The sequence below is a fragment of the Ascidiella aspersa genome, chromosome 5 (genome assembly GCF_963924565.1).
Source record: "Ascidiella aspersa chromosome 5, kaAscAspe10.2, whole genome shotgun sequence".
Classification (NCBI taxonomy): domain Eukaryota; kingdom Metazoa; phylum Chordata; class Ascidiacea; order Phlebobranchia; family Ascidiidae; genus Ascidiella; species Ascidiella aspersa.
This window is the reverse complement of record NC_139451.1, coordinates 1,987,879-1,999,094: the sequence shown is the minus strand read 5'-3', so window position 1 is coordinate 1,999,094 and position 11,216 is coordinate 1,987,879.

The following is an 11,216-nucleotide window of genomic DNA, read 5'->3' as shown; positions in this document are numbered from 1 at the left end:
CAGCATATCGGGTTCAAGTTATGGCGGACGTATGTTGATCAAAACTCTTTAATCACAGAGTTGTTGAGTTATTAATAAGATTTACAAGCTTTGAGTAAATATACACAAGCCGTAAGTAAATAAAGGTATTATTGTTTTTCGATTTTTAGGCAACAATATTAGTAATATTATCTGAGAAACCTTGTTCGTTTATATTCGCTTATTATTCAGTAAATAACTGTGACTTATTAGAAATCGTTAATAAAATAAAGGCCATAATGCCTTTCACATTAGCAAAATAGTAGCTTACACGGATACCAGCAAATTTACAAGAAAAATCGTAGTTAAAATAGATTCTAGCAAATTTAAAGAAAAATACTAGTTAAAATAATATTTTAGCAATGTACAAGCAAATTAGTTGTTTAAATGGATACTGGCAATTTCAAGTCCATTGGCGAAATACTTGAAATATAGGCATTTGTATTACATCGAGACATCTGGATAATTTGTCGATAAGTCAAGTGTTTCGTGTTGAAATCAGGCAATTAAACTGGCGAACCGGAAGCCTAATTGCTTCAGTTCAACCCCAAGAACGTTATGTAAGGCAGTGGTCGGCAACTTTTATTGTCGCGGCCCAAAGTAATCTTTTCAGAGTTTATTAAGGGCCCACTACGTAAAACTACTACGAAAACAGTGGCGGATACAGGATATTTAAAGTTGAAATATTACACGGCGACTTGATGGGCAAAACGTTATCATGCCATAATGTAAAACATACTATGAAACGAAAACAATACGGTACACGAGAAGCGCGAAAATTTTTGTGTTTTCATAGTTAAAATTAACAAAAACATAGTTCGACAGGCTCTCAGGACCACATTTGTCGCGTGGGCCTTTCCAAGCTGATCCCATATAAAATTTCTATGCCAACTTTTAAAAGAAAGTGCAATGAATGTACTCTCGCGCGGCCCACAACAACACTAAGCTATTCAAAAGTAACTCGCGGCCCACAACAAACGGCTCTGCGGCCCACAGTTTGCCGACCACTGATGTAAGGGTTTAGTTTGTATTGTATCTTGAGGTATTTGGTCGAAGTTTCGGGTTCGAAGTGATATATTGATAATAAAAAATATATTGATTTTAATATATCGATATCAAAAGTTTGGGTTTGAATTTTATTGTTCAGTATACGATCTTATTTTAAAGTCCAGTCATTTGAATAAATAACAAGTCAGGTCCCAGTCAAGTTATTATTAGAGCAAGTCAAATCCAATTCAAGTCCTTGTCATAAAATGGAGCGTCAAACCACTGAAATAAGTAATCGAACTTGATTACGAGTAATAACTCAACTCAAAAATATCCAGGCGTTATTATTTAAAAAAATTAAAGTTAACAATAAATACTTAAACAACGATTTAGTCCAAGATAAAACTACGGAACGTATCCATGTGTTTTCTTTCAATTACCACCCAAAATTGTGTAGGAAATCGTAAAACATCACGTTCACAACTTTCTGCCTTGAGTTTGTAGCAAAACCACCGTAGCGTGTCTAGGAATTCGGTTTGTGTTTACAAGACTGAGCTGTGTGCCGAAGTCATGACGTCATCGTAACAGCAGAGCTGAAACTACGAGACTAAAGGAAGTAAATATTTACTCTATGTCTTGTTTGAGCAGGATATATATATTGGTTGATTAAGTTTTATGTTTAGCGGGTTTATAAGCAAAATGATTGGGCCATATTTAGTGATGAATCATGTTCAACATTTGTTATTATCAAAGGTGGCGATCCGAACCAAATTATAAAGGTATTTTATTATTTGGAGCTTAATGGTTGGAGGTTGTAGTAGATTGAATATCAAAGCAATCACAAAAGTAGGTCGCACTTTGTAAACTTTTCGAATAAATCCTTATTTATTTTCAGTAAAGTCTACTATAGTATTCTTTATTTTTAAAAATTGTTTTAGATATTTTTTAACGTTTGTGGTTCTTTTCGGATATTATTTCTGTTTTAAGTTTGTTTACTAGACCTGAGTAATAACGTAATTGGTATCGCACTATACAGTGGTATTTTGTTGCATTTTTGTCTTATCTGGCCTCGGTATTCTGACTGTCTCAAAATCGATGATAAAACCATGTTGATTCACCACGGGTTATTCAACAATCGTCAACAAACTGAGTTCATGTACAAATGCGACTTGTTGGCATTGCGTGAGCAATTCAGCAATTTGTACTATGTTTGGTATTTCATGGGTTATTGAGTAATGTTGAGTAATTTTTTTCTGATAAGCTTTTATTTCAGAAATCATCAAAGGATTTTCTTTTTCGTTTCATGTGCAGTTGAACTTTTTTTTTTGATGCCTTGCCAAATGAAAACGTCTTACGAAATTGGTTCGTTCAGTTATATGAAGATGGGTTTCAATAAGCTAGAACTTAGATTTAGCATTTCTTGGAGTACGTGCACTGCACAATGCAGATATATACTAATCTTAAAACCGGAGCTTGAACCCATTTTCTTTATATATTTGTGTGCTAAATTTTTGTCGCATTATTTTATTAATTTTGGTAACTTAAAGCTTAACTCAAATTTTGGAGCTTAATGGTTCGGAGGTTGTAGTTAGACGTAGCAAGAATATCGAAGCCCATACAGATGTTGGGAAAAAAGAGCATTATGAACGTTTCGAATAAGTCTTTATTCATTCTCAACAAAGATTTTTTCGAAACGTTCAAAATCCTACCTACTTCTGCATGGGCTTTGATATTCTAAATTTTACAAATGATACAATGTCTTGCAGCAACAGTGTATTCTTTCGCATTGTCAAGCCTTTTTTTTCGAAACTGTCCTTTTACAACAGTTATAGATAAAATGCAAGGTCTACCTACATATCTGCAATGGCCATATACAACTCTGCAGGAGTGCAGCAATGCAAAACTTTCGCTTACTTGTTTGCGCGTCAGCCGTCTGCGAAACTACAGTATTGACATTAAGTGTTGACATTACAAACAAAACTGCTTCAAAATCCTATCTACTTCAGCATGGGCTTTTATATTCTAATTTTTACAATTGATACAAAGTCTGGCAGCAACATTATATTCGTTTGTATTTTAAAACAGTTTTCTCGAAACTGTCCTCCTAGAAATATTTTTAGGAAAAATACAAGATCCGCCTAAATAAAATATGAGGTCTGCTTAAATATCTGAGTCATTTTTTGCAGAAGTGCAGCAATACAAAACTTTCGCTTCCTTATTTGCGCGTCAGCCGTCTGCGAAACTACAGTATTGGCATACAGTGTTGACATTGCAAACAAGACTGCTTGCTTTGTGTACGCTTGTGCAAAGGTATACTCACGTTCACATCCGCACGTTATTACGAACTAAGCGTGGAAGTTCAAGGATTCGTTTTTTGCTTAAAGTCAAATCACTATGAAGCCCAAGCATCATTGTTGGGGGTTTAAGTTAGACGTCGAATGAATATGGGAAGAGAACATATAAGTAGGAGGTATTTTATGAACATTTAGAATAATGGATGGAGGTTTAAGTTAGACGTAGTAAAAACATCAAAGCTAATACAGAAGTTCGCAGCATTTTTTGGACGTTCAAAGTAATAGCTGAAGGTTAACTTAGAAATGTGACGCAGAAAGTTAGACGTAGAATGAATATCAAAGCCCATAGAATTTTGTGAACGTTTTAAAAACATCTGAAATATTTTTCAACATTGCTATTTTAAAAACGCTGTATTATTTTACTAAACCAATACCCTATTCAAATAAGCAATGTAACTTGTAGGTTTTAATCCCAAAAATGCAGTTCAGCCTTTTAAGTTAATACTGGGGGTTGAAAAATGATGTTCTAGCAGCGCTTATGTCGCATTCGTGATCATTTTTATCTCACAAGACCTATAAGTACGATTTTGTGAGGTTTAAAATACGATAAGACGTCCAAATTAATTTCAGATTGATCTTTTAGATTAGTTGGAAGCCTAGAGTTTTGACTGAATCGTATAAGGTGAATTTAAGCTGGAATTTCGGTTTGCGGTTCTACTGTCGTTTGTGGCGAAGTTGAAAGCCTCAAAGACTAACAAATTGAGTAGAGCGCATACACTACTGTTTACATCCCCACCACGGAGCACTATTTGTCGGTTGTAGAATTTAGAGCTGAACACATAGTTTAAAAGGATGGCTGTATAATTATAATTATATCCTTAATACCAGTGTCTGAATGCGTTTTTGTGCCAGGAAAAAAATTCACACGAATAGAAAAACAAGTAAGTACCCGAAATGGCATTGTTTAAAATTTCTTGTTTTTATTACCTAGCGGAAAATAAAAATAAAATAAATGTTGAAAAAATATATGTCCAAAACTTTTGTATTCATTTTGCAAATATTTACGATTGTTTTTTGTAAATTTATTGGTTGTAACTCCAAATTTAAGTTAGAATTCAGTGTTTGATGTGCTAGATTTTCAAGTTAAATTATTGTTTTGCTTCCGGTGATTTTCCAGTTATTTCACCGAAGGCAGTTAAATATTTACGACTGGCAGCATCAGTCAAGATACCAGTTTAACTCCTACTAGTAACTTTAATGGAAACAGAAATGTGTGAGAGTTCTGCCAGCATACTTGATCGTTTATCGCACTGTTTCTAAACCCACGATATATTACAGAAAAAGTTGTAATTTGTAATAAACAGAAATCGTAAAACTAAATCAGGACAATCTTGTTTTAATAGTCGAAATAGATCACAAATAGAATAAGACCTCAAACCAGTAAAATAAGATCTAAAGCAGTGGTTCTCAACCTTTATTAGCTTACGGACCTGTGAAATTTCAAAACAAATTTTGTGGACCGGTGGACCTTTTAAAATAAAAATCAACCCAAAATGTTATTACGACAAAAGTATGCAACTTAAAAGCAAATACTGGAGACTTCAACTAAATTAGCAATTTTCTGCTGTCTTTCTTATATCATACGTGGTATACGAAAGTTTTTCACATACAACTATCTTAAAGTAGAAGACTTCAACGACGTGTAGCCTACTTATAAACAGTTGGGCACAACACTGCGCATTGTAACGTACATAAGTCCAAAGTAGACAATTAACTTTATGTTACGTCACAATGCTGCAAATTACGGAACTGGCGAAGTTCTTAATTTGGTGAACAAGCTTTTAACATCTTGCATTTTGCAATTGAGATATAACATTGTAATATATTTGGCGGACCGGCAGAAAAGTTGGCGCGGACCGGCACCGGTCAGCGGATCGGCGGTTGAGAACCACTGGTCTACAGCAGTGTTTTTCAATCCATGGGTCGCGGCCCTAATTGTGTGGCAGTTTGATTTGGTTGGGTTGCAAACTGCACTAGTTTTATATGAAGATTTACTGAGGTTGGTCTTACCAAGATTTCTTCAATATTTGAGCAAATTGCGAATGCAATACGAAGGTATGCCTCATATTAATTAAATTCAAACTTTATTATGCTAATCTACTAGGATTTGTTCACTTACAGAAATCGGGTCGCCAAGGCTTCGCTGTTGAACTTAAGCTAAGTATTAAAGTTGCCGCGAAAAAAGTTGAGAAAAACACTGATTTATCGTAATAGATGTTCTTCGTAAACTTCACAAAGTATTTCTACAAAGTAAACCCCGGATTATTTAACAATTAGCGTGGAAAGCGCGGTTTCCAAAGTAGATTTTCGCGGGTTCTAGCTGTGCACGTTTCCGTGTGGTTTTTCTCGGCGAAAATTTTCTCTGCGGCCGATTTGGACCGCCTCCGAGTCTAGAAAATCATTTAGGCGTGTCCAGGAATTCGCTTTGGTCTGTGAGAGACAGGCTGGTGCCTTTAAAAGTGGAAAACTTGTACGAGAGGTAGCCTAAGGTTTGTGGCAAGACAGTACTACAGTGTTTCTGTCTTTTTTGCGGCCATTTTAAATACTAAGAGTAAAGATAACAGCCAAGCATTGGTGACACTAATGGTGACACTAGTTGTAGTGTGTTTTATTCCGACTTTGGTGTTGGTTTAATTTCCGTGCGATGTTTTTTCGTCTGAATAAGACCTAAATGGCCAAAAAAAAGAGGGTATGGGACGATGGGGGCTTGTCTATCAAATTTAGACTTTGTTAGTTCCGTAATTTGCAGCATTGTGACGTAACATTGAGTTAATAGTCTACTTTGGACTTTATCTTACGTCACAATGCTGCAAGTGTTGTGCCCATCTGTTTAAATTTAGGCTACAACTCGTTAAACTTTAAGACCAGTTGTATGTGAAAAACTTATAGAACCACGTATGACACGTATGATATCAAAAAGACAGCAGATAATTGCTATTTATATTTCCATTCTTTGCTTTTAAGTTGCATACGTTTTCCTAATTTCGTTTTGGCTTAGTTAGGTCTTATCCCGTGACTTGCGTCTATTAGACTTTAGGCGTATTTTGGTCTTATTCCCAACTCTGTTTTATTCCGACGTTGATTTCAAGTCCGCCATAATATTTTTCTCGCCTTTAGATTGCAAGTAGTTTCGTTGCGTTGAAAAAACGTGGGAAACAAACCGTTGGGCTGTTTACGGAACGATTTGGGCCGACCGTTGCATTTGTGTTTGCTCGCTGAAGCCTCGCGCGCGAAACAATGGATTAGACGCGATCGTGAATCGTAAAGCTTCTTAAATAGAACAATGGGGCGTCGATTGTGCAATGGACGACGTAATTGGGCTGCGGTTCGAATTGCAAGTTGGAAGTAGTAGTAGCTTGTGTTGTTGGCAGATTGCATCAGATACAGCAGTTGTCGTGAAATTTCAAAAGTTCAATATGGATAGTTATGTGATTTCTTTGATATTTTAAGCAGCTTTTCTTGTATGTTTTAACTAGAACCTATTATAAATTAAAAAGCATTGATTTGCACGTTTTAAGGTCATTTATGTATATTTATGTGGTCATCTTGTAGTTTCACTCTGAAGCAGTTTTAGATTAGATTTGAATTGCAAGCTGAAAGTGTAGTAAGAAGTATGGTTGGTTGACAAAATCACCAAATGCAGCAGATTTTAAATGTGAAAATATGGGTTATTATGTTCTTTGTCCGAAAGATATAAACAGTTTACAAAATTTGTTGCTTTTCGTTTGAGACGTTTAGTCATTATGAAGAACAAATTTCGTGAGTAAAGTTCTAGAGCAGTTGGTTTAGTACGACAGTCTGAAAATTTAGTTGGAAAGTTCGTGTTATTACAACGGCAAAGATTATTTTTAGAAAAAAAAATGCATAAATAGTTTTGTTTGCCATTTTGCGTTAGATGACTGATAGACTTGTACAATGAACAAGCACTTTTATCAACTCGTACTGCAAGTGTAGTTTGAAATGTTGAAATAGCATTTAACAGTGAACAGAAAGTTTAACCTTTAATAAAAATACAGCCTATAGTTACATGCTTAAAACTTTTAAACGTTATCTGTAGGTTATAGTAAATTAAAGCAAGATTCAACAAAAATACATTTATTAAAAGTTAAGAAAAACAGTAGACCAGTGTTTCTCAACCTTTTTTCGCGGCCACCCAAATCCTAAACGTGCAGTATAAGAGCGAAATTGTAACGACATAAATCAATGACTTAACTTAAATCCACTTAAATCACTGTTTTTAAAGAACTTGACTTGAATCGACTTATTTTTTTGGGACAAACTTGAAAAGATGTGTTCAAGTTATTTTTTATACAATTAAGTAATTTATTTTAGTTTTGCTCATAAAACGGTTTGCTTGCTATATGTTACATTTTTCTTGTTTTCTTATGGGCAGAGGCGTAGCTAGGGGGGTGCGGTGGGATACATATGTCCCCTGGCGCCAAGGTACAGGGGCGCCAAAATGAGGCTGATTTTTCTTTAAATATGTTGTATTAAAATTTAAATCGTTTTTTTGTTTAAAGTAAGGTATATTATGCTATTGTAATAGAAAATGTGATCAAACATGAAGGAGGGGCGCCAATTTTATAGTTTGCCCCTGGGCGCAAAATACCCTGGCTACGCCTCTGCTTATGGGTATAGTTAAACTAATGTGATATAAAATCCGTCCACGGATGCAGTTAATTTTTAAAGCGGAATAATAAATCATCGTTGTTTTATATGATTGTTTAATTTGTTTGGTGTAGCTCATTTGCTAAAAAATGTCAAACAATTAACAAACTGAACCCTGCCTGTTTTAATTCTTTAAACGTTTAACTATAATAAACTATATTTAGTGCCTAATTTTCCTAATAAAGGAAATAATTTCGCGCTCCGCGCAATTTTCGATAAATAAATAAAGATTATAGTTAAACGTTTTTTTATTTATATGACAAGGACTTTATTTGGAGTTGGCGTTGCTATGACTTAACTGGAAGTTAAATTATTTCACAAATGACTTTCGAAATAGACTTTAGAACACTGTCATGTTTTCCACTAAATATTTAATAAAAGAAGACGCGTCATTGGGTTTCGACGCGGGTCAGAACGGTACAGCTTAAATTGCTCGCTCGTTTTACGTTAAACGTGTAATGTGTCTTGCAGCCAACACTGAATTATTGATGCAAGGCTCCCTGTGTGCAATGCAAATGCATTGAAAGGGTGGGAGATGGCGTTTGAAAGTACACGGGATAGTGTGTAAGTAAGGCATAAATAGTAAGGTGGAATCTATAGAATGAAATTAAAAAAGGGTGGAGTATTTATAATGTATGGCTGGAGTTTGTAGTTAGACGTAGAATGAATATAAAGCCCATACAGAAGAAGGTAGCATTTTGCGAAGTTTAAATACATCTTAACATAATGTATGGAGGTCAGAATTAGATGTAAAATGAATATCAAAGCACACCTATACTTAATTTTTAAATAAGCGAAACGAAATAAGTATAAGTAGCCTGCATAGCCTGAATTCCACTGCAGTGCATTGGTTATACCACAAAAAAAAAATGCGTTGGTGAATATAAAAGCGTCTGCATTTCCGCAATCAAGCCCTATGGATGCCAATAAGCGAAAGTGGTTGCTTCAGCACACAGCCAGTGACGTCATTTTGCGTGTGGTTCAGCCCAGACTTGGACAACTAGATAACTCTGGTTTTGTACCTCAATGAATTAGAACGAAATACCCCTAATCAGTCTTTTTTTAAGGTGTGTTTTTTTTTTTTTTACCGTTTCGGTCCCCCAAATTTCTCCAGCGGTTTCCCAATTTTTGGACTTGCAACTTTTTTGGTATTTAAATGAAACACTTGCGGTCTCTTAAAACTACTTTGCGGTCACCCAAACCAAACCTTAAAGAAAACCCTGCACATATTCTAATTCTAATCTAATTTGTAAATTACTTGTTTGCTCTAATTCAATTTCAAAATGCAAATTCAGATTCTACCAAAAATGCTGCTTTGTCGAAATAAAGCATTTGATTAAAACGCTTAACCTTAGGTAGAAACGACTTGTTAGTGATTTTTCAGTCTGAAAAGTATCGATTGTGGTAAATTACATCAAAAATAGCACACAAATATTTAACATTTGCCTGAATATGAGAATTAATGGCGATTTAAATACAATCGTTTGTAAATAACGAAATGAAATTCTTGTTCAAATTCCAGTTTTAATTTTGGAATTTCAAGAATTCGCTAATTCTAATTCTTATCTAATTTGGAAAAGCTAAATTGAATCCAGTTGTCCCAGTTTCGATGCAGTGCGTTTGAACCACCAAAATCCATGCGTTTGCAGTGTTTGTGCAGTTGTTGGTCAAGAACCTGTTTCTTTTTCGATTTACGATCGCACTTTGGTAATGAAATATTTATCAGTTTTACTTTGCGGGTTGCCAAAGTTTTTATGAGGGTTGCCAAATTTTAACAAATTTAAACTTTGTAGGCATTATTCTCGCCAAAGGCTTTTAGCATAATATATAGTGTTTAAATATAAGTGTAGCGCATTTCTTAATTTCCTACAAAAAACACCTGTCTATACAGAAAAAATCACATTCATATTGCGCCTGGACAAATTTCACTATAGCTGACTCCATTTCCGACAAGTTACTATTGATTAAAAAAAAAACAATGGGTTATTGTTACGTCACAAACACGCAATGCACACCTGTTGAACACAGAAAATCAGTGAAATGCATGATCAGAAAGATGTGTAAGGATTTTTTAAAGTCAGTTAAAATCAATTCAAAGAGAGGTAAAGCTTCGAATTTATCAGATTCCATTCAAAATAACCGCGAATTAAAACACTAGCACAGGGTTCGGCATCCTTTCTCTAGTCGCGGGCCAAAACCAAACTCAAAAAGGTCTCTGCGGGCCGCACAAAATGTTAACTAAGATTTCCGTTAATAAAATGTTAAAAGGCAGTAAGTGTTGTCTCAAAGCGCGAAAAAGGCGTTTCTGGTTTAAATTTGGGTCCACACGTCGTCATCCATACTACTAACAAAACTACTTTGAGAAAACGCGATAACCTTTATATTTAAACCAAGGTTCGTTAACGTTTTTAAGTGTTGGCGTTAAAAAAATTATGTCCAATACTTTTTATATCGTTTTTCGTTTGTCCTCGACACACTTGGCAGCCTTTCACGGCGCAATGGAAAAGAAGTGCTGATCTAGTTCAAAATACAGCATCAAAACGTGACCACAGAGGACGTAGAAAGATTATTGAAAATTTTTAGCACTTACGTAGTTAAAATAGTCAAAAAGTATTTGAAATGGACTCGTGTCTAGTTTGTCAAAGAGGCGGCGGGGCGGATGAATTACATTCGCGGGCGTAGGTTGCCGACCCCTGCACTGGTTTAATTTGATTGACACATCCTTCAGACATTACGTATGCTAATTGACATCTCCAAAGAGAGCTTGGTGCTGTATAGTAATTGCTCCAATGGAGTCTGATTTAGGTTCCAACAGAATGCTGTATAGTATACTAATAAAAGAAAATTATCAGCATTTTTTGCTGATACAAATGTTTAAGTTCAAATGTAGTTGTGCCTTTCTGAAGGAACTGTTAAATTTTAAAGTAGCATTTTGATGACCATTTAGGTTTATTATGTTGTATCCTAAAAACGAAAATCATTAGCATTTTTTTGCTGATTGCAAGTGTTTGAGTCCAAATGTAGTCGTGTCTTTCTGAAGAAATTGTTAAATTTGCAATTAGCGTTTTAATAGAAATATAAGTGTTTAATAGAAAATTTAAGCGTATAATATAATTTAAAGACAAATCAAGTCATTTTTCCAAAATAACTGTGAAAGTCAAGTCAAGTTATTTGAAAACTGTGACTCAA